The sequence below is a fragment of the Crinia signifera genome, chromosome 6 (assembly GCF_055691185.1).
Source record: "Crinia signifera chromosome 6, ASM5569118v1, whole genome shotgun sequence".
NCBI lineage: Eukaryota > Metazoa > Chordata > Amphibia > Anura > Myobatrachidae > Crinia > Crinia signifera.
The window spans coordinates 24,502,754-24,523,675 of record NC_139222.1 but is presented as its reverse complement, the minus strand read 5'-3'; the positions used below and the strand labels follow the sequence as shown (position 1 = coordinate 24,523,675).

The window sequence follows — 20,922 nt, the reverse complement described above, 5'->3', positions numbered from 1 at the left end:
TCCATTTCCTTGCTATTATTACTTTTGCCAGAGCAGCTAGGTTCTCCACCAGTGGTATAAACGGGCTCATTTTTTTCTGCGGCAGACGTTAGGGGCCCCAGGGATAACAATGGGTTAAGGAGTGAGGTCACGACCATTCCAGCACCAGAAAGGTTTAAAACTTCTGGACTGCCCAGAGACAGCCCTGGCTCCTCCCTTCTCTACCCCGCCTCCTAGGCTAGCTTACTTTCAGTTTTAGTTGTGCTGGCAGGAGCCAACACGCATTTTGAAAGGGCTGCTGTTAAAGCAGCTTAAACTTAGTTTTTAATTTTTTTTTATTCTTATTTTTACACTGATTGGAATCAGTGACAGAGCAGCAGCGCGGCGGGGGTCTTTTAGACCCCTGCACTGCGCTCCATCACCCGGGACCCGGCAGCCAAACACCACCCACGTGGCTCCCGCAGCGGAGGTGTTTGGCTGGCTCTGAAGCACTGAGGAGCACAGCCGCGACGGGGACCGGGACATCAGCGGTGAGCACCGCTTACAGGTAACGCGCTCCCCGCTGGGAGCGCGCGTGCGCATTTCTAATGGCGGCTGAGCAGCTCGGCGAGGGGGATCACCGGGCTGCACTAGCAAGCCACAGAACCGCCGCCTCTCGTAGTGTTGTGCACTCTGGACCACCAGGGAGACTTTGAGTGTGGGCAGTGGCGTCGGTATGCGGGGCCGCCCGGCAAGCGCCGGATCCCCGCCATTTTACCGGCGCCACATGAGTCATAAAATCCCGGCGGCCATTTGCTAGTAGGGGGAGGGAGCCTCTCCTCACACAGCCCCTCTCCCAGAGACAGGAGCTAGGATGTACCCACGTGGTTTCCAGCCCTGATCTCTTCCTGCCTGCCTGCTGCAAGTGTAAGAAGGACACAGAGAGCTCTCTGCCAGTCTGGAGTTCCATCTCTTCACAGCCAGGCCATTTGGGCAAATCTCCCCTGTACCTCTCCTACTGGAGCACAGGGTACAGTACTTTATGCTCCTGCCGGCCTTTGTGCTTTGCGGTGCTCAGTGCCACTTTTATTATTTGCATTGTGCTATGTCTCATAACTGTGTTAACACCATCACTGCATGTCAGAAGTATAGGTGTTAGCTGTACCAGTTTAGCTGCCTCTTGTACAATCTTAGAGGACAGTGTTAGTGACACAGGGACTCCTATATTGGTGTCCTGCACACATTGCAAGGCTGGCCCAAGTACCACCGGCCAGCCTGGGCATATGAGTATAGCCTGACGCCATTGTAAGGACGGAGCTGGTCAGGAGGGGAGCTTACCGCAGGGTTTGCTCCCAGAGACCATGGCACTTTCCCAGCTATCACGCGGTTCTGGCGGTCATTTTAACATAAAAAAACTTGCCGCCATTGCGCGCTGCTGGAGGCTCCTGACTGCTAATGCCAGGGCTGTGCTCAAGCTTGTCCTGGTTAACTGCGTATTGAATGCAGTAGCTCCCCCAGGTTCTGTGATCAGACAGTGGGGTTTAGAGCATAGTGGGACAGTATTGGGCTGTATGTAAATTAGGTCATGGCACTCCTGTGTTATATACCATGGTGTTGTTGATGGCCTGGGCAGCTCATCTCCTTATACTGTCTCTCTTATCCAGTGATTCTATCTCTGGTTACCTATACCTACTCTCCCTGTGTGTGTGTGTAGTGGATATATTGGCAGGTGGAAAGTGTATAATTCCATTTACACTGTCATCTGAGGCATGTCCCTGTTGCCTTCCCTGATGTATTTTTCCTCTGTGACATAGAGATCGTTAGATTTCTGCAATAAGCCTCTAATGCCCCTTTCAGACCGCACTTTGTAAACGGTATATTGCCGTTTTTTTACCGTTTTAAAACGGTAATCTGTGCGGTCTGAAAGGTGCAGGACCACTTAACCGGTTAGAAAATACCGTTTTTTCTAACCGGTTAAAATGCAGGGTCCTACCCGTTTCAGAACCGGTATTTTAGGCTCAAAATTGGGTTCTGAAACGGTATTTAGGACCCAGCCAATGAGCTGGATCCTAAATTCAGCACAGTGAATATTTAATGATGCTCATTAAATATTCAAATCACTGGAGCCGCCCCGCGCCCCCCCCCCCCGCGCGTGTCGACAACCCCCCCGCGCGTGTCGACGCGCCCCCCCCCCCGTGTCGACCTACCCCCGTGCAGCCGGTACCTCCGTTGTGGATCCCGGCACTGCAGTTCTGTATGGTCGGAAGCTCTTATGAAAAAAAATGTATTTCAGTTAATGACTGCCCCATAGGAAAACCAGTTTACAAAAACTGTCTTTCGTATAGGGGGCAGCCATTTTCCAAAAGTCACTTTTCTTATAAGAAAAGTGACTTTTGGAAAATGGCTGCCCCCATACGAAAGACAGTTTTTTTAAACTGGTTTTCCTATGGGGCAGCCATTTTCTGAAAGACACTTTTTTTCATAAGTGCTTCCGACCATACAGAACTGCAGTGCCGGGATTCACAACGGAGGTACCGGCTGCACGGGGGTCGTCGACACGCGCGGGGGGGTCGTCGACACACACACACACGCGCGCGCGGGGGGGGGGGGGGGAGCTGCACGGAGGGGAGGGCTGAAGGCTGCACTGGCTTTGACCCTGTATTTGGAAAGTTTCCAAAAACGGGTCTGCCAGTGTCAAAAAATCGGCACTTAAACGGTAATATACCGTTTAAGAGCTGCGGTGTGTAAGGGGTTTTATCTGGCAGACCCGTTTTTGGAAACGTTTTCAAATACAGGGTCAAAGCCAGTTATGCGGTCTGAAAGCAGCATAATTGTGCAATGTTTATCTGCTGGCTGGCAAAATAAAAACCCCTTCTTGCTTTCTTCCAGAAAGATACTGTGTTCTCAGATTACAGTTTATGGGGGGAAAGTTTGCTGCCAGCTAGGTCATACAGAGGACAGCAGGAAGTCTTATACCCTGCTATCAGAGTGACACAGAGGTCACTCCATTAATCGAAGGCAAGGGCAGCAATGTCTAATGCAGATAGCATGACTTGTATGTTACTAACTCATGAGTTAGCAAAGTTTTCCAAAGCAAGTCATTAGAACAGTGTGTGCAGCCATTACAGTTCTGGTCCAGACACTTTGGGGGAAATTTACCAAAATGGATTCGTAGAAAAAAGGTGTATTCGTAGGGAGAAATAAACCTTTTTTTTACGAATTTGTATTTTCGGGATTTACAATCCCAAAAATACAACAATTCGTAGTCCTAAAGATGGAACATTCGTATTTGTAGTTACAAATACGAATGCCCTACACCATCGATAGGATACGACAGAAATCACCATTCAAAAGAATGGTGGTTCCTGATGTACTAAGCAGCCGTACTGATAATACGGCTGCTTAGTGGTGTAAAACACCCACGCAAATACGACAGGAAAATAGAACACCATTTTCCTGTTCTATTTGCGTTTTAGCCTGCACGGATCAGTCAGATCCGTGCAGGCTGCAGTGTAAAAAAATAGAAAAAAAATTAAATATTAAAAAAAAAAACGGCGTGGGGTCCCCCCCACAGCCGAAACCAGCACCAGGCTGAAGGAGCCGGGGCCGGTAATTAAAAATCAGGGAGCCCGACAAATAGGGGCTCCCCGATTTTTAACAACCAGCCCCAGGCTCCAGGTCCGGGGCTGGTTCCCAAAATACGGGGGACAAAATGACTAGGGGTCCCCCGTATTTTAAGAACCAGCCCCAGGCACAACCAGCCGGCAGGGCAATGCCACAGCCGGGGGGAGACTTTTTTATGCAAGTCCCCCCGGCCAAAGCATTAACCCTACCGACCAGTCAGCCTGGCCAGGGCCCCTGGGGGAGTGGGGACCCCCCCCAATGAAGGGGTCCCCCCCCTCCAGGACTTACCTGACCAGGCTGAAGCCTGGTGCTGTCCTCGATGCCCCTGGGCGGTGGGCATCGAGCTGATAAATGGTGTAAAAAAAATAGATAAACTATTGTTTTTTACTGTGGCACTACAAGTGCCAGCAAGCTGGGACTTGGAGAACCACAAGTCCCAGCCTGCTGGGCATTAAAGGGCCCGCTAATACGAATCATTACACCATCGGAGGGTTACAAAGCAGTCGTATATGACTGCTTTGTAACTGATCCTCCGGAACACGAGTTTGCATACGACTTAAACAGTCGTATGCAACCGTAGGGAAAATACCAATACGAAAAACTAGGTTTTTCATATTGGTAAATTTCCCCCTTTGTGTAAGACACCTCTGCTAGCTTTGAAACCCTGTCGGCACATCCAGGCCTGTTTTACAAATATACGGCTATAAGGATTCAGTCCCCACAATACCAGGGGTTATTTCATGCTCTGGCAGGGCACTATGGCAAACGGTGGACTCTGAAGTGTAATTTCTCCACAGGATAACCTTCGGTATTCCTGGTCATTGGAAGTTGGAACATTGCACTGTCACATATAGAGCTGTTGTGGTGTGTACGCACAATACAATCCAGTGTGGGATCTGACTATGTAGTCGGATTTACATTCGGATCACATGCATGTGTAACATGCAGATCGCACATTTGAGATAATTTGACTTAGTATTCCTCCAGGCCTCTAGTAGTCTTGCACCCCAGCGGGGTAGCATTTTTTGGAGATGCAGCTGTTGAGGTGCAGTACGAACTGTGTAATGGTTAACATTACTACCTCACGGCACTGATGTCAATCTATATTCATACCACACTGGATATGCCCAATCTCGTTTGAGATCACATGGGAACACCAGCTGTTGTAGATAACATGGGTTCCATTCAAACAACGCCATTACCCTAACTGTGTGGAGTTTATGTATATTCTCCCCGTAATTGCGTGGGATTACTCCAGGTACTCCCGTTTTCTCCCACAAACAATTCGGTTTGTCATTTCTTATGGTTCTCCTTTAAGTTATGTTAGCGGAGTAACACTGGCTGCAGCTTTTATAATTAAAAGCTAATATGGCCTTGACTACGCATCCCGTCAGGGACCCAATCTCACTTTGGTAGAAGTTTTACTGGTTGCCAATGTTGACGGCCTTGTTCATTTCAGCGCCACCATATGCTATATACCAATATGTTGCCTCTTATCTGTACGACCTATTGTATAGGGGTACATGAATGCATATGTTTATGCTTGTAGGCATTTGTGTATGTACATGTGTGTGTGTGTGTGTATATATATATACATGTACATACACAATATATATATATATATATATATGTGCAATGTAGAACTGAACGCACAACACTCCCCAGCATAAACAGCCAACTGTGCCCGGTCAAATTAGCATATTCAGCACATCTCTGTTAGTTAGGCAGAGAAAACCAGCACCAGTCTTTTTAAATGAAGAATGCAATTTATTGTCCATACAGGACATTTCCTGATCAAAAAGCATCAATAGTGCAACATGTTGAGCATGTACAAAAACAACACCCAGCAGGCGATACTTATCGCACGTCGTCCTCGACGGCCCGTTTCGGTGCTCCCAGCACCTTTGTCAAGAGGGGTATCAATTACAAAGCAATAGGAAATGCCTTATATTGAGTCTACCACGTAAACTCACCTGTCAGCAATCAGATCTAACGTCCGGTCACAGGTCCCGCGCTCCGTCTCACGCCAGCACATACTCACAGCATGGCGCCGATAAGCCGGAAGTACATCACGGCAAACGGAACCAACATCAGTAGTGCTGTGCGGCGGGGACTAGCACAGAGTTCCTACGTCCCGGAAGTCAGCATTGCAGCAGCGTATATGTTACCATGGTAACCCGATATCCTGGCTGCAAGTAATAAACATCAGAATTCCATCATTAAGCGCTTAAGACACACCATTATAATGTATGCCAATGGTGCATAAACATACAGTTACGATTATCAACAGGAAAAAGAAGACAGCAGTAGTGTGCTGAAGTAATATATCACACCAGCAGCTCATGCGCAGCCACATGCATATATTCATATACAGGCTGCCAATATCACATCCTAGATGCAGGAGCAGTCAAAATGCAACATATATATGCAGACATAATTATATCTAAGCATCGGAGCAGTACAAAAATGGAAAATAAAAAATATGATGGAAAAATCAATAAAAATTTTTTTTTTAATAGAAAAATTGAAAAAATGAGTGCAAACCTCCCTAAAGAGTATAGAACCTGGCAGATTAAGATTATTAGATGAATGGGGCCATGGTGAACTCCTCATTCAGTCCCATAGGTTGCATAGCACCCAGTTCATATATCCAATAATTTTCTTTTTGTAGCAAAGTCCTATGCCTATCACCTCCTCGTCGCATGGGAGGCACCTGATCGATGGGCATGAATGCAAAGTCTTTGATGGAATGTCCAGCTTGTATAAAATGCCTCGCCACAGGCGGAGTGGTGGACTCAATGACTTTGTATGCTTTGTTGATTGACGATCGATGCATGCCAATGCGTTCTTTCAGCATGCGTATCGTTTTCCCTATGTAGATCTTGTTGCAGGGACACTTAATAAGGTATACAACATACTTGGATTCGCAGTCCATGCGGAATTTCACAGGATATTCTTTGCCTGTTGCTGGGTGTGTAAATGTATCAGACCTGATTATATGGCGGCAATTGACGCAGCCCGAACATTTAAATGAGCCATTAGATCTTGTAAGCCAGTGCGTATGGTGGTTAACCTTTGGGCTAACATCTGAGTAAGTCAGCTTCTGCTTTAAATTTTGGCTACGTTTGTAGCAAAAGAGTGGTGGAGAACTGCAAGTAGAACCCAAAATTGGGTCTGTTTGGAGTATATGCCAGTGCCTCATAATTGACTCCTTGATGGACTTTGAGGCCACGGAATATGTACTGGCAAAATAAAGCCTCTCCTCACCCACTTCTTTTTGTTTAGGAAGCAGCAACTCATCTCTATTTAGCTTCAAGCATTTTTCTTTGGCATCATGTACCTCTTTAGGATCATACAATCGGTCAATAAAACCTTGACACATAACATCCAAGGCTTTATATAAATCATCTGTTTGTGACGTAATACGTACAGCACGTACAAGCTGCGAATAGGGCAACCCTCGTTTGAGGGGCTGGGGGTGAAAACTGGTCGCCAATAGCATAGTGTTTTTGTCCGTCGGCTTCTTATATAAAGATGTAACAAAAGCACCATTGGATATAGAGATGGATACATCCAGGTATTGGATGCAACTACTGTTGCGGTTGCACGTAAACCTAATCTTGCCAGGGATACAATTCAAAAAATCTACAAACTCATCGAGCATATCCCCAGTGCCAGTCCAAACAAAAAACAAATCATCTATGTATCTCACATAACAATTTACAAACTTGGAAAATTTCAAATTAGATAAAATGTGTTGTGTTTCGAACTGATACATAAAGAGATTGGCGTACGATGGGGCCATGTTGGACCCCATCGCCGTTCCACGACGCTGCAAAAAAAATGAATTATTGAACAAAAAATAATTCTTGTTCAAAACCAAATCAATCAACAAAATCAAAAATTCAATGGGTGGACCTTTGTAAAACGGACTGGCACTGAGGATATCCCGAACTGCTCCGATGCCCTCCTCGTGAGTAATATTGGTGTATAAACTGGTGACATCAAGGGTCACCAGTATACAATCCTTGGCTGGCTGGCCAAACGACTTGAGCTTATTCAGAAAGTCAGTCGTGTCTCTAAGAAAATACGGACTTGCTTGCACTACCGGCTGCAAGAAATAGTCTATGAATTGAGACACCGGCTGACTTAATGAACCCATGGAAGATATGATTGGCCTATATATATATGTGGATATATATATATAGCGGTGCTAGGTCAGCATTCTCGCTTCTTACATTCAAACAGCGGTTCGATATAGTTTCCTGTTTGTTTGTTTTCTAATGTATCTACATACACATACATTATAACCTAAACTGATAAATCCGTGTTTTATACACGCAACAGTACATCTTAAGGTAACAGTCCCGTGGGTTTTCTGCCAGGCAGAACCTTGGTTTCAAGGTCACCCTGTGCAGGTCCAGTCGGGTGGTGCAAAAAGGGTGTTTTTTATCAGTCACTAGGGTGACACTCTGAATGGGCCGGCTATGAGCCACACCACCCTGAACACGCCTGATCTCGTTTGATCTTGGAAGCTAAACAGGGTCAGGTCTGGTTAGTACTTGCATGGGAGACCGTCTGGGAATACCAGGCGCTGTAGGCTTAGGCCTCCCGCTTCTTCCAATGGGTGCAGCGCAAGATCCCGGCCTTGATGGCAAAACTATACCGGCAGATGGACCCTTCCTTCGGAGGTGTTCCTGGGGTTGGTAGGCCATTGGGGTGGACCAATGGTGGATTGATGGCTTTGCGTCAAATTTACCAGGTTACCCTGTATGGGTCCAGGTCTCGAGACACTGTAGGTTACAGAGTCCACGCTCTGTTATGTCAGTCCACTGGCAATTCGTTCGGCTTTTCCCCATTTTTTGCTCCTCAAAGTAATTTGTACATTAAAAGTAGAGGTGGGGGTACCTTAATCCAAGAGAATCTGGTTCTCGGAACTGTGAACCCTGTCAGGGGTATCTCTCATCTGTCTGCCTCTGGGGCCAGAACCGCTCACAGGGCTGTTAAGACAACCTTATTAAGAGCCACGGGATTGAATTCAAGGTCATATCACCTATGATCAGGGCCCATCAGCCTTCTTTGGCTGGTGCTTATCGCACCTGGCGCGATTATTATTCTTCATGACGTCTCACAGAACTTACCGTTTGTCTAGGGTTTTGTCCTTTCGGTAGAAGTAGTGGGGGCTGGCCTCCGCCTGTTTTCTTTAAAGGGACAGGGCTCGGCTCTCTCCTTTGTATTCCACAGGCTATGAGCTTTGTGGTATGATCTCCGCTTTCTCTGGCAGCGGGTCCTGCAGATCCAACCTCTGGTTGTTACAAACATGGTGGTTTGATAGGATCTTTCTTTGATTCTTTAGGCCCTTTAGGGCTCTTTACAGGCTAACTTAAACAACGGTTTTCCTGTGACCGCTGCTGCTGGGTGTCTGCCCGGCAGGCTCTGTCAGGTCAATCGCCCTTCATGGTCTTTCATTCTCATAGAACGGATTCTTTGAAACTTTACACCTCACAAGGTGGTTCCTGAATTTCAGGTCATCCAGGAGATAGTGATCCCTGCTCTTCGTAGGCCGGCGGTCTCTTCTAGGCAGCAATCAACTGGAGATGGTCTGTGCTTTGCACGTCTATGTTCATCACGCTGGAATACTTTGGCCATCTGACTCTCTCTTTATCCACTAGAGAATTCCTAAGAGGGGCTGGTCTGCTACCATGCAGACTATGGCCAGCCGATATCTGCGGTCGTTTATCAAGCAGGATTCCTTGTTCACCTCACTCCCCGTTCTTGCAGGGGTACGGGCTCATTCCACTACATCTGTGGGTGTGTTTCGGGCTTTTACAGGTGGTGCAACTGCAGAGCAACTTGGCAAGGCGGCAACTTGGTCGTCTGCCAACGATTTTTTTACGCTTTTTTGCGTTTGTTACGTTTGCCTCCCAGAACTCGGCATTCGGCCAGAATATACTGGCCGCGGCAAAGGCGCGTCCCCACCCTTAGGTGGCTGCTTTAGGACATCCCATTGTTATCCCTGGGGCCCCTGACGTCTGCCGCAGAAGAAACCGAGATTTATGTCTTACCTGTTAAATCTCTTTCTTCGAGGACGTCAGGGGCCACAGGGATCCCTCCCTGCCGCGCCTGCTTCATGGTATTGAAGTTCATAGTTCCTCCGTGAGTGAACTTAGTTAAAAGTTCCTTTGTTGAGGTACTTATACATGTCACAGTTATGGTTCCTCTGTTGAGCAGCCACACACACATATATTTGTTGAATGTGTTACTGTATGGGTTTCTCTTCCTTCTATCTTGTCTCCTGCCTGGCTTTGGGAAAAACTGAAAGTAAGCTAGCCTAGGAGGTGGGGTAGAGGAGGGAGGAGCCAGGGCTGTCTCTGGGCAGTCCAGAAGTTTTATCCTTTCTGGTGCTGGAATGGTCGTGGCCCCTGACGTCCTCGAAGAAAGAGATTTAACAGGTAAGACATAAATCTCGGTATCCTTGCCTGTGGGTTTATGCCCAAAATACATAGTTACATCCAGATATTCTACCGGTAGTTCCACTTGACCATTATATTTTGGACTTTCTCCCAAAATCTCCTTCCCCTGTGACACTGCCAAATCCTATGCATACATGTACCCTGCTGTATACTGCATTTTGGGCATAAATCATTTTGTTCTTATCATACTTCCTAAGTGTAGCTGGGGTTACATAGACCCTATGTAGGATACAGAGCTGTACCTGTTGAAATTTTATAGCCATTTATAGAAATTTATATCCAAACAGCTGTTTCCCATTAATTTATCAGCAAATTCTCATACGTTAATTGCTTGATTGACAACCGGGATCCTCCTATTTTATTCGCCCACCTATCAATAAAGTTTGCCTTGGAGTGAGCCTATCTCTATTTTCCCTAATTATATAAATTGTAGATGCATCCACATCCTCTTTTACCCATCCCCTGATCGCCTTTAATTGGGACGCCGCATAGTATAATCGGAAATGTGGAGACCTAGCTTGCCCCTTTCTTTGACCCTTGTCAATGAACCAATACTGATTCTTGCTCTCTTCCCTCCCCATATAAAGGATGCTGTAATACTATCCAGTTGTTTTTTGTTTTTTTACGCAATCAATTTTTATTAAGAAAAGACAAAGGGTCATACAAACAGTCTTCAGCATGTAACAGAAATTTCCAGTCGGGTACAGTGTGGAACAGCAAGATGTTCCTATGTGGAATTCAATTATAGTGCACAATCGTTTACATTTCCAACATGCTGTACTATAGATCATTCCGAGCAAAGACTTTATGGCCAACCAGACCACTGAAGACTGAGTAAATATTATAACATACAATGAACAAAGAAAGAATAGAATATTTATAAAGTGAAAGGGACAGAGTAAAGATGAGAGAGGGGGACAGTGTGAGGGAATTGGGGTGGGTGTGTGGGGTCCGTCTCGGGTTCACATTGGGGCCGAGGCTTGCTTTGTTGAAATTATATTGGAGTACTCTGGGGATTCTTTGAAGGTAAGCCAGCTCATCCATGTGGTGGCGAAGGTCTGTGCATTATCTCTCAGGAAGGAGGTCAGATCCTGGAAAAAGGGGGGGGCCAACCGAGGTTGGTGTGGAGCGCTTACCAGGGGTGGTTTAATCAAATACAGCAGCTGCTTAAGGGAGTAGTCAGCTCCCAGACAGAAAAAGTAGTTTAAATAAAAAGTGAAGCAGCGCTGATATTACAATGTAACAAATTTATTCACACAATAAAAACAATAATAAAAGACATTAAAATGAACCAGATGGTGCAAAAATGATTGACAAATATGTATAAAGAATGGACCCAGTATTATAATCACCAATGATGGATGGTAATGTAACCTGCTCTGATCCGGAGGAATTGGAAGGAGTCCTTTACGGCCACTTGATGTTATCCTGAAGCGAAGATGTTTTTTGGACTACAACCGATGGCAAGAGTGGAAATTAGCCTCATCGGGAGTCCCGCTGATGGAAATGGTCAGGTATCCAAACAAGGAATCTTGGCTTGGGACTCTCAGACTGGTGGGCTTTGGATCAGAAATTTTAGCAGGTGGGGCAATCCTTGGTGCAGGTGGGAATCCTTGAGGTGATAAGGTTCCAGGCAAAGGGTGTCAGATCCTCCATGGCCATATATAGATCAACTCTGCAGAGCCAGCGGGGGTGGGGGGTGTCTGGGGACCTCCAGTAGCACGGAATGACCGCCCTTGCTGCATTCAGTAGATGTCTAATCAGTGACTTTTTGAACGTGGATATTGGTAGGTCTATGAGGTTAAACAACCAGAGCTCCGGACAAAAAGGTAAAGAAGTACCAGTTATTTTTTCTGTCAGACTGTGAATCTGGCGCCAGTACGTTTGGATATATGGACAGGACCACCAAATGTGTATATGTGAGCCCTGGGATTGACTGCACCGCCAGCAGAGGTTGGGTAATGCCCTATGCATTTGGTGCAGTGTCTGCGGACATCTGTACCAACGCGAGACAATCTTATATTGGGTTTCTAGCGTCTGTATTGAGGATGAGGAGGCAAAAATATATTTAAAAATTTTGGACCACTGGTCTCCCGACAAGGCCCCATTCAACTCTCTATTCCAAGCTACCGAGTATGCTGGCATGTCATCTGCCCGGTTACTCAGGCATATCTGATATAGTTTAGATATTAAGTGCCTCGGGGGCTCTTGTGAGAGGATCAAAGATTCAAAAGGAGTAGGGTCCCATCCCTGGATCCTGGCGGGGAGGGAGGAAACATAATGTCGAATCTGGAGATAAAGCCAGAACAGGTTTGCCGGGAGACCAGCCTCCGATCGCAGGCCCGAGAAGGATCTCAGTCCCGTTTTATCTACTATCTGTCCTAGGTAGGAGACATTCAATGAATTACGTATGGGAAGTGTCTGAAGGATTTCTCCTGGAGGAAACTCTGGGTTGTTTATCAAGGGGGTAAGAAGTGATGTACCTGATTTAAAAAAGGAGAGGTTCCTATAGCTACGCCAGCATTGTAGTGTAGGGGTCAGGGTTGGGTGTCGTGTTGTGGGTATCTTCCTAAGCCAGGGAGCGGCCCTCGGGGATATACCCACTGCATGTCCCTCAATGGCGGGCCATTGTTTATGTTGTAGGGGCCTCGACATCTCCACAATCCTAGAAAGGTGTACAGAGTGGTAATAGCTAAGAAAATGGGGAAGCTGGAGACCCCCTTTATCCCGGCTTTGTATAAGGATTCTTTGAGAAATTCGCGGCCTTCGATTACCCCATATAAATTTTCCGACTGTGCCTTGCAATTCTCTAAAGAAGGAAGGTGGGACTGCGATCGGCAGAGCCTGCAATAAGTACAATACTTTAGGGAGAATATTAATTTTAACCGTGTTTACTCTGCCCAGCCAAGACAGTCTGAGGGGTGTCCACTTTGCAAACTCCGCTTTTATATTAGTCAGTAGTGGGAGGAAGTTGAGTTGAAAAAGGTTGGCGTTATTCTTAGATAGCCGGATGCCCAGATATTTGATATGGTCATCCTGCCAGTGGAACGCGAATGCCTTTTTAATCCCCTCAACTGCATTGTCTGGAGCAGAGATGTTCAGGGCTACAGATTTAGAGTAATTAATTTAAAATTCGATACGCGCGCAAATCTCTCAAATTCTAACATCAGGGAGGGCATTGAGGTGATTGGGTCTGACATTGATGCCAGGAGGTCATCGGCATAGAGTGCCAGCTTATGCTCTGTCCTACCAACTCTTACGCCCTTGATATCTCCGTTCAGTCGAATCGCACGTGCCAGCGCCTCCATACACAGAACGAAGATCAAAGGCGAGAGGGGGCAGCCCTGTCGTGTTCCGTTTCTAATCTTGAAGGAATCTGAGAACGCTTCATTAACTCTCACCCGGGCAGAGGGGGAACTATATAATGTCAAAATACGATGGTAGCAGTTTGGGCCTATTCCTATGTGTCTAAGTACGGCTTTCATAAAAGACCAGTCTATTCTGTCGAAAGCCTTTTCTGCGTCCGTCGACAGAAAGACCACATGTGCCTTCTGAGACCTCGCAAAGTGTATTAGATCTACTGCTTTAGTCGTGTTGTCTTTGGCTTCCCTCCCCGCTACGAAGCCTACTTGATCTCCATGGACCAATCCAGGGAGGAGGGATCCCAGTCGCTGCGCAATAAGTTTGGCGTAGAGTTTTAGGTCTGTATTTAAAAGTGAGATTGGCCTATAGCTAGCGCATTGGGCAGGGTCTTTTCCCTCTTTGTGGATTATCGAGATGTGGGCTTCTAGACTCTGGGGCGAAAAAATAGTGTCTTCGGAGATAGAATTACAAGCTTTTAGGAAAAGAGGCATTAAAGTCGAGCGGAAGGACTTATAGTAGCTTATTGTAAACCCATCCGGGCCAGGGCTCTTCCCTGATGGGGTGTTTTTAAGGGCCTGTTCGAGTTCTTCTATGGTAAAAGGTTGGTCAAGCCACTGCACATCTGCCTCAGAGAGGCGTGGGAAATGGACTGATGCTAAGTAACTGTCAATGTCTTGTCTAAGGTTGAGTTCCTCTATCTGGGACAGGTCTCCCCTCAAATTATATAAACGGGTGTAATAGTCCTCAAAGGCCTTAGAGATCTGCAAGAAAGTGTAGACCTTCTTACCGGAGTGATCTGTTATGTTTTGGACATATGTTTGCGATCTTTGGGCCCTAAGCGCCCTCGCTAGCATTGAACCAGGTTTGTTACCCCATAGATAAAACTTGTGTCTACACTTACGAAGCTCTAGCTTGGTTTTATCCCTAAGCAACTGGTTAAGTGATGATCTGGCCTCAGTCAATTCTTTTAGTATATCCGGTGAGAGGGAAGTCTTATGGGAAAGCTCCAGGGCCTTTATCCGTCCCAGCAATTCGGTCCTCTTAGCCTCTCTTTCTTTTTTTATCAGGGTCCCTAGCTGTATGCACTTCCCCCTGACCACGCATTTGTGCGCCTCCCAAACAGAAGTTGGGGACGCCAGTTCGTTGTCGTTGTTCAAGATATAATCTGTGATAGCAGACTCCAACTCCACCCTCGCCCTCACGTCCGCAAGCATAAGCTCATTAAAGCGCCAGGACCACGCCCGCGGGGGCGCGAGGGGGATCCGAAGTTTAGTGTGGACAGGGGAATGGTCAGACCATGTGATCTGTCCCACGTCGCTGCTAATAAAGTGATGTAGGAACTGGTGATCTACTAAGAAGTAGTCTATTCGGGAGTAGACTGAGTGTGCGTGTGAATAGTATGTGTAATCTTTATCTGACGGATGTTGTATTCTCCACACATCCAGCAACTGGTGTTCATGGAGAAGCTGTTTGACCTTGCGGTGGTCTCGTGCACGCAGAGAGTTAGGGGGAGGGTTACAGTCTAATAGTGGATCTAGCGACCAATTAAAGTCTCCTCCAAGTATCAGGCACCCTTCTCTCAATGGCTCTATGAGTCGCAAAACTTTACCGAAGAATTGCCGCTGGCGGGTGTTGGGGAAGTAAACGTTAACGAGTGTATATTTTTGGGAAAAAAGTGTAAATTTAAGCACTTGACATCGCCCTTCAATTAAATCATGGTGGGAGATCTCAGTTGGGTGTAGGTTACGGGACAGTAAAATGGCTACTCCTAATGTCCTAATGCTTTTGCTTACAGGCAAGATGGCGGCGCGCTTCGGTGCTGCGGCTCTTGGTACACAGAAGGCTGGGAGAACTAACGGGAGGCTGGTGCTTGTGCTTACCATCGCCGCAATGCTGGTCGTGGAAGCGGCAGGTCGGGTGAGGTACAGTCGGCTTGAGCTCCTGGCTTTCAGGAGAGCCGGTGTTTGGCATCCTCACCCGGGCAGTGGAGGCGGATACGCAAGTTCCGGGACCGGGACGCGCAGTTGCATGCTGGGAGGCTGCCCAGCGAGTGCGCCGAGTGACATCATCAGCGGCAGCAGAGCTTGGAGCCTGTTGCCGGGCAGCAAGGAAAGTGCTGAGCCGGAGGGAGCCGGGAGACGCAGGCTGCAGCAGCAGCATAACGGAGAGAGCAACGCTGAGCCCGGGGAGGCCAGGTGTCACAAGCAGCAGCAGTACAAGCGGGTTCCCCGCAGAGAGAGGAAGCAGAAGCGGGGTAAGAGGGCAGGGGTGCTGGATGGCTTAAAGATCGCTCCATTCAGGCCCCCTTTGCCCAGCATATTCCTTGCCAATGTCCGCTCTCTAGCCAATAAAATGGATGAGCTGCTGCTCAGTATGGCCAGTTGTAACTTTTTAAATTCCTGCTCTGTGGCCATCTTTTCTGAGACCTGGTTGAATTCAAGTATACCTGACAGTGGGGTTCTTTTGCCAGATAGAACATTGTTCAGAGCTGACAGAACTCTTAGTTCAGGCAAAACCAGAGGTGGTGGCCTGTGCATCTATGTTAACAACAAATACTGCACCAATGCTTCCATCCTGGAAAAATTTTGTTCTCCAGAGGTGGAATTTTTAATAGTAAAATGCCGGCCATTCTATCTGCCACGTGAGTTCACTGCTATCATTATAATGGCAGTTTACATCCCACCCCAGGTGGACGCCAGGGTTGCGTTGGAGGTTTTGCATAATGCTGTCTCAAAGCAACAAACAAATCATCCTTATGGTCTTTTTCTCATAGCGGGAGATTTTAACAAAGCCAATTTAAAAAATGTGTTACCCAAACTGTACAAATCTGTTTTTGTTCCTACTTGTGGGGGGAATATTTTAGATCAACTATATTGCAATATCAAAGATGCTTACAAAACAGTGGTGCGTTCTCACTTAGGTCTTTCAGATCATGTATCATTATTTTTCGCACCAAAGTACAAGCCTGTTGTCAGACGGGTTAAACCTGTTAAAAAATTGGTCTGTACCTGGCCGAACGGAGCAGTGGATGATCTACAGGACTGTTTTGGCAGTACGGATTGGAATTTATTTATTCAGGAATCCACTAAGGACTCGTTAGTGGATGTGGACTCTCTGGCTTCTACTGTACTGTCTTACATAAAGTGGTGCATTGGTAATGTCACTGTTCAGAAATATGTTAAGCAATTTTCTAATGATAAGCCGTGGATGAATGGTGAAGTGCGCTCTTTATTACGGAGCAGGGATCAGGCTTTTAGAGGCGGGGATTTGGTTGTGTACCGGGAAGCTAGAATTCTCTTGAGGAAGGGAATTAGTAAAGCCAAAAAGGAGTACTCTGAGAAAATTGAACGACAGTTTAGGGATGACCACGATTCTAGAAGTATGTCGAAGGGTATTCATTTTTTGACTAATTATAAGGAGAGTAGTCCCCTGTCCAATATGGCTGAGACATCATTGGTAGATGATCTAAGCCAATTTTATGCTAGATTCGATAGGGATAATAGGTCAATTGCATGTAAATTCCCCTTGTCAGGAGATGATTCCATATTTACCCTTGAGGAATATGAGGTGAGAATAGGTCTGTTAGGGGTAAATGCCAGGAAAGCTGCCGGCCCAGATGGAATTCCGGGTAGGGTCCTGAAGGGCTGTGCTGGCGAACTAGCCGCTATTTTCACATACATCTTTAATATGTCGCTATTAACCGGTATTGTTCCCGAAATATTCAAATCTACTATAATCATCCCTATTCCCAAAAAAATGAAAATAGAAAGTCTTAATGACTTCCGCCCGATAGCCCTGACCCCCCTCATTATGAAGTGCTTTGAAAGGCTAGTTTTAGCACACATAAAAAGACACTTACCTCTCGGATTTGACAACAGCCAATATGCTTATAAGCCCAAAAGATCTACGGAAGATGCGCTGTTGTCTGTTGTTCACTCCTCACTATCACACCTAGAAAAGCCAAATACCTATATGTTAGGTTGCTTTTTATTGACTATAGCTCCGCATTCAATACGATTCTCCCAAATATGTTAGTAATTAAATTGCGGAGCCTAGGTTATTCAGCTATGCTATGCAATTGGATCTTAGATTTTTTAATCAACAGGCCTCAACAAATTAAACTCGGTGACTGTGTGTCTACAGTTCTGAGGATTAGTACAGGCACTCCCCAAGGTTGTGTATTGAGTCCATTATTATTTTCTTTGTTTACCCATGACTGCTGTCCGCAGGCGGACACTAATCTCATAATAAAGTTTGCAGATGACACTACAGTGGTAGGACTTATTACAAATGGGGAGGAGATTGCTTATAGAGATGAAGTGAGCTCTTTAGTACAATGGGGCCGGGAAAATAATTTATTGTTAAACCTGACCAAAACAAAAGAAATTATTATTGACTTTAGAAGAGGTAGGAAATCTGAGTTAGAGCCTCTATTTATTGACAACTTGGAGGTGGAGAGGGTGATGGAGTTTAAATTATTGGGGGTCATTATCTCGCAGGATTTCACTTGGTCCTCTAACATCACAGTGATGGCTAAGAAAGCTCAACAACGTTTATTTTTCTTGCGTAAGCTTAGAGCAGCCAACTTCTCCCAGGAGAATTTGATTAGGTTTTACAAATGTGTGATAGAAAGCATCCTGTCATATTGCATTGTAGTGTGGTTCGGCAATAGTTCAAACAAAGATATAAAAAAATTGAATCGAGTTATACACACTGCTGAAGCCATTATTGGCCGTGATTTATCTTCCATGGAAGATATTTATATTAATAATGTTAGGCGAAAAAGGAACAGCATAATGCAAGATAGTTACCACCCTTATAATCATGTTTTCTCTTTTTTACCATCTAACAAACGGCTGAGGTGTATTAGAACTAGAACCTCACGTTTGAAAAAAAGCTTCTTTCCGGCTGCAGTTACTGATTTTAATCAAAACTGTTAATTTGTTCTTGTTCTGTGTCCAAGATTATAATTTCCTTGTTTTACAATTTTTATTGTGTTACAATGACAATAAAAAAATCTTATCTTATCTTACCTGCCGAGTTGCTGCTGGTGTGTGTGGTGGGGTAGTAGTGACTATAGAGTCTGGGCGCTGCACCTTTTTTAAAATGGGTTTCTTTAATGAAGGCCACATCAACCTTCTTGGACCTGAGCTCCCTAAGTAAGGTAGACCTCTTTTCTGGTACATTCAGACCCTTCACGTTCAAGGAAAGAAGGTTAAGTGTTGGTGCGTTCAAGGCCATGTCGAAAAGAGTATAGAAGTGAGCATGACATGCAGGAGCCTACCTACCATTCCCCAGGACCTGAAACGGCCGAGAACCCTAGACAGAAGGGAGGGGGGAGTTAGAGGGGGGAAAAACATCAAGGAAAGAGAAAGAAAAACAATCAACATTTCTCTTAGTGAATGCATTTGAAAACTCAAAGTCAAAGTACTTAAGAAAAACATAACCACCGGCAGAGACGGCGATGTCGTTTATTGACATCCCCTTCCTGCAAATCTGTGGTTCACCCAAACTGGGGCACATGCCCGCCGCCCCCCACGCTCTAAATTCAATGTCACGCCAGTGTTAGTCTATCACTCAGTGAATTAATACACATGATAGCGTTTGATTTGAGGAAGCATGCTGGTAGCGGTAGGACGTTATTCCAAGAAATCAGCCCAAGAGTACCTTTCTAGGGGAACTCATCTCCGGGGGACCATCCCGTGGACCAGAAAGGTAATCTATTGCATCTCTGGGGGGAAAGGAGAGGAAGCAGCTTGATCCTGGGGGCGGGGTCTACAGGGGGGGGGGGGGTGTGGGGGGGCCAGTATCCATCCGACTAGCCTCCTTAACATGTAATAAACGCCTTCATCTAGACTAACCGGTCCAAGCCATCACACGAGCAAAATATCATGACTTACCCTATTTCTAAGAAAGATTTCCCCAAACGGGGGACTAACATAACCAAGGACAAAAACATAAGTTTAAAGAGTGGTCATCGCTTCTATTACTATGTCAATATGAGTTCTTTCGGGCTCCGACATTCTTCAGTCACCCCTCCAATGGATCAGACCTCCAGGTTAGATTGGTCATCAGGTTACAGCGTCTCGGCTTGTGGAGCTGGCGGAAGGAGCTACTCTGGCATTCCTGCCCACCACCTTCCACGGCTGTTCACCCGGTGGCAAGGGGGGGGGAATCCAAGCGGGTCGTCATGTGGGTCCATTCTGCAAGGAGCGGCTTAGGTATGTCAAGGGTCGAACAGAAAGACTCCAGATCGGATGGTTCCTGCAAAGTCGCTTGTTTCCCCTCATGTGATGCTTGAATGCTGAACGAAAAGCCCCACCGAAATCTAATCCGCTTCTGTTTCAGGAGATCTGTGAGGGGTTTGAGCATGCGCCTCTGTTGGAGAGTACTCCAGGAGAGGTCGGGGAAGATTCTTATTCTATCGCCATTGAACTCGACGGCTTCCAGCTTCCGTGACTTGGACTGGATGGCCTCTCGTTCTCTGTGGTAGTGCAGCCTACAGATGACGTCCCGTGGCTTCTCAGATTGCAGACCCCGAGGTCTCAAGGCTCGGTGAGCACGATCAAATAGAATAGCGTTGTCTGGCTCTGCTTCCAATATCTCATTGAAGATCTTTGTTAGGGCGTCAATCAGACCTGGACCCTGGACATCTTCGGAGAGTCCCCGGACCCGGAGATTGTTCCTCCTCCCCCTGTTGTCTATATCGTCCATACGACGTTGGAGGAGTTTCAGCTCCTGGGCATGGACCGCCGTTACTTCACAAAGCTTCTCTTGAAAATTCTCCATTGTGTCAGTGCGGTCTTGTAAAGTTTCGACCCTCTGTGTCGTCTGGGTAAGATCAGATTGGATAGCAGACACTTCTGACTTGATTGATTCCCGTAGGGACTGTTCCAGTTCCAAAAAGTCTTTTTTGGACGGGAGGTCTGCTTTCATGGGTAGAGTGCGGAGGTAGGATAGGACCTCCGATAGGGTCACCTCCGAACCCTGGGGAGGAGGCGAGGCTGAGGAGAGATCCATTTGGAGCGGGTCTCTCGGTGACCGGGAGGCCTCCGAGGAGAGCTTTGAATCCTCTACGTGTGGGTCAGGGTTTGGTGTGAGATATCTGAATATATTTGATCGAAGCTGACTATCGCTTTGGTTCTTAGTCACCGGTGTCTTAGAGCCTCTTCTCGTCTTCCCCATATGTGGATAAAGTGTTAGAGCCCCCCGGGGCGGGTGTCCTCAATGAATCAGCAGCTTGTCCTCATATTCGATGCAAGGAATGGGCAGTAGAAGGCAGCGTCAGCACCAATCCATATTTGACGGGTGACTAGGGGGTCATGGCCTGTCTATTAGGCAATTCAAGGCCTTGTTAGGACTGGATTAGGCTTCTGGGCCGTCACCGCGAGCAAATCACGGTGTCTTAGTTATTTTTCACAGGACTGTCTAAGGCCTGGGCACAACGTTATGCAAGGAAGTCAGCTGAGGGCTGGGCGGGTTCTCCGCGTATACTCTTGGCCTC

The 20,922-nt window shown here is 46.5% G+C and overlaps 1 pseudogene; it reads left to right on the top strand.

The window, feature by feature from the left end:
* Nucleotides 1-8,066: 8,066 nt before the first annotated feature.
* Nucleotides 8,067-8,185, top strand: LOC146011643 (5S ribosomal RNA; annotated as a pseudogene).
* The last annotated feature ends 12,737 nt before the right edge of the window (nucleotides 8,186-20,922 follow it).